The sequence below is a fragment of the Anser brachyrhynchus genome (genome assembly GCF_964034855.1).
Source record: "Anser brachyrhynchus genome assembly, chromosome: 3".
Lineage (NCBI taxonomy): Eukaryota > Metazoa > Chordata > Aves > Anseriformes > Anatidae > Anser > Anser brachyrhynchus.
The window spans coordinates 104,453,518-104,456,032 of record NC_137696.1 but is presented as its reverse complement, the minus strand read 5'-3'; positions in this window follow the sequence as shown (position 1 = coordinate 104,456,032).

Below are 2,515 nucleotides of genomic sequence, written 5' to 3'. Positions count from 1 at the left end.
ATACCACATTTTCTTGTCCAAAGGAGTGTTGATAATACTTGTAAGTGTAATTTAATGATTTAATTTAAAAATGCATGCATGTATGACACTTGTCTCTAAAAACCGTATCTTTAACTGCCTGTTTGGATGTAGATAAGTACGAATCTCTATGTTGTGTCAAACCAAACGTCCTTTAATAATGGTTTCAGTTCACCATCCCGTCTTCTGGGAATACACTAAAAGAATTCACAAAGAATTACGGATGAAGAACTTCTCAGCTACAACATCCCAGTTAAAAAATGCACTCAGATGAAGAGTATTAACACCTACTAATGTGTCCAGCAGGAATGCAAACTTGACACATGAGCAGGCTTTCAGTGAATTAATGGGAGATCAACAGCTTGAGCACATAGGGAATGTCTGCACAGCTGTCCTAGGTAAGCTGTTCTAGAAGTAAGGCACAAAGAACATAGGATGTACCACCATGATAGTGTTCAGGAAACAGGAATGTGGAAAGAAATTCGGAGGTCATTTTGGTAATCCTTGAATGAAAAAAAGTGGGTTAGCAAACTGAAATAACATTTTCTTATTATTTGCCTTTATGTTACTGGAGAAACAACTACTAGAATACCACGTTCAAAGAAAGATCCAAAAAAACAGTTGTAGAGGAGAAATACAAAACTTGTTACAGATTGTTTAATCATCCTAAAAGCTTAATCTATTTAAACAATCAAAGTTTAAAGTTCCCTTGATCACAATTTACAAATGCCAAATCTAGCTGTTGAAGCTATAATAGGATTCAATGTCTGGGAGATGAAGCTAAACTAATTCAGACCATAAATAATGCTCTCATTAGTTATCTGTGTGCATATTAACTGTTGAAATAATCTGTCAAAGATTGTCCATCACTAAAAATAATTCAATCACCATCGGATTTTTATTCGGTAGACGCGCTTTAATTCAACAACATCTATTGGGCTTGAAGCAAATGAATTAATAGATGTCCAGTGACTGATGTTACTAAAAGGACTGGAGTAAATAATTGCAAAGCCAATATTAATCACTGAGTTCTTTAATTTATCTACCGCAAATAACAACCTCATAGCTTGGTTATGTGTTGCAAGGTTTACGTCTTGATTTGTTTAGCCTAATCACAGTATCAAGATATCCTTGCAGAGGATATCTCCTTTCTCCCACAGCCAGCAACGACCATAAAATTGATCATTAGAACACATCCTGTCCTCTAAATCATATTGCCACCTTTGTCAACAAGCCCTTGCAGAGGTCACAATGAGATCAGGTAAGGACATTTTCACCAGCACTCTTGTCCAAAAGGATTTCAGAGCAGGTGACATTATTTGGGGCTGTAACTATATCCTACCGAGAGAGGTCCCGTGACGTTTCTGTTAGTGTCGCACCTTTTAAAATGCATTGCAGCACAGCCTAGGAACAATGTGCTCATTTGTCAAGATAATACACATCTAAGTGTGCCTCTGTTAAGCTCGCAGTCAGGCATTTCTGAAACCTAATCATCGCTCTGCCATTTGTTGGCTGGGTGTGATTCACTTAACCTCTCTGTGACTGTGTGTCAAATGACAATAATAATCTGCTCTCTGGGGGCTTGGGAGCATTTAGGTAGCATTATGTGGTGCTCTGTAACCTGAGGTTACATGACTGGCTCCCCGTCTCAGCATTTCACACACAACAGCACAGTGACTTGTCTCTCGCCTGTATCAGTGATGAGTGACCAAGATGACTTGATGTGTGTCAAGAACCATCCTAGACAACTTGGCTTTATTCTAAGTGACATTTCTTAGCAGTAAAGGTATATCCTGCTCTCATACACCAAATGAAAAACTGAAGCTCTAGGAACTGGACAGACATATTGATATGGCTCACCACACATACCGTCATTCCATAATGTTTGTATCAGCTATTCTCATTAGTAAAGTTTCACACAGCACCTTGCCATTTCTCTTCCATTACTTACTTGCTAACACCTACCGTCTTCACATCTGGCATATGTAGATAAAAAGAACTGTATTTTCAGGGAGAAGATTGTTTCAATTTGCTTAGCATTAGCCAAATTATATGCATTTGTGCAATGTGCCCTTCCTTTTGCCAATTATAGCCACATCACACAATGGCTATGGTGTACGGATTAAGGTCTATGGTGTATGGATTTGCTCAGGGATTTCTTTGGTGTAAAGCTCTTACAGTCTTTTTCTACCATTAAGGGTTTATGTTTTATGAATCTTTTGCATACGAAATTGTGCCAAATGGCAGTTGTGGAATTCACCACTAATTGTAGAGAGCCAAACAATGGACACAGATACTTCTCCAGCAGCTGGGTCTGCCAGTTAAAAGGCAGATGTCTCTCCAGCTAAATGTCTCTCCTGGCAGACGCTATAGTTCCCTCCAAGCTTTAAGCTGAGCTGATAGTGGAATAGTTCCTTACCTGCTTGGAGCTAAATGGGAGTGGTCAGAAAAGGGTCACTGTTCAAAATACCAAAGCTCACTTTGGTGGACACAGAAG